Source organism: Myotis davidii, unplaced genomic scaffold, assembly GCF_000327345.1.
Source record: "Myotis davidii unplaced genomic scaffold, ASM32734v1 scaffold167, whole genome shotgun sequence".
Classification (NCBI taxonomy): Eukaryota; Metazoa; Chordata; class Mammalia; order Chiroptera; family Vespertilionidae; genus Myotis; species Myotis davidii.
In genome coordinates this window covers 1,288,284-1,288,919 of record NW_006300048.1, presented here as the reverse complement: position 1 = coordinate 1,288,919, position 636 = coordinate 1,288,284, and the positions used below count along the sequence as shown (strand labels likewise).

General features: G+C 56.1%; 1 protein-coding gene across 1 annotated transcript in view; it reads right to left on the bottom strand.

Moving 5' to 3' along the window:
- FOXP4 (forkhead box P4) overlaps window positions 1-636 on the bottom strand; it is a 43,817-nt gene that overhangs the window by 8,403 nt on the left and 34,778 nt on the right. The gene's annotated exons all lie outside the window — the stretch shown is intronic.

Below are 636 nucleotides of genomic sequence, written 5' to 3'. Positions count from 1 at the left end.
CTTCCAACTCTTGCCACTTGCAACTGGCCCGATTTCATTACCAATTTTAATTTGCCTCTAATTAAATCCTGTGTATTTTTCCGACTCGCTTGCTAATCCACGAGGGAGGCGGGCGGCTGGAGTGGAATCTCTCGGAGCGATAATTACAAAGGGCCTAATCACGCCGGGGCTCCTGCCTTGGAATAAATTTGCCCGCATTACGAGGCTCGGATCCTCCGCTTTGCAAATGAGAATGACCCCAATTTCCGAGGATGGCCTCACCGGGGCTTTTTTCCCTCATTTCGAAGCCTGATTCGTGACGAGAGACTAATTCGTTACGCTGAAACATTAACGGCAATTTAAGGGGTCTGGCGGGGGCCGCGTAAACAAAGGGACGAGTCCACAACACGGGCCCTGGAAAGGGACGGACACGGGGGAGGGCTGGAGAGCACCATCAGCTCAGCAGATGGCACCTCCGTCCCCGATGAACGGCAGCTGGCCGGGCCCATGCCGGCTCCCAACCCTTCTGCCCTGGTCTGAAGTGGACAGCATCTCAGGAGGGGGCTGGAGGGGTGAAGCAGGGAGAAGGAAAGGAAGCTGACAGAGTTGAGAGGAGGAGGGACAGCCAGGGGAGAGGAACGGGTGGACAGTGGAGGT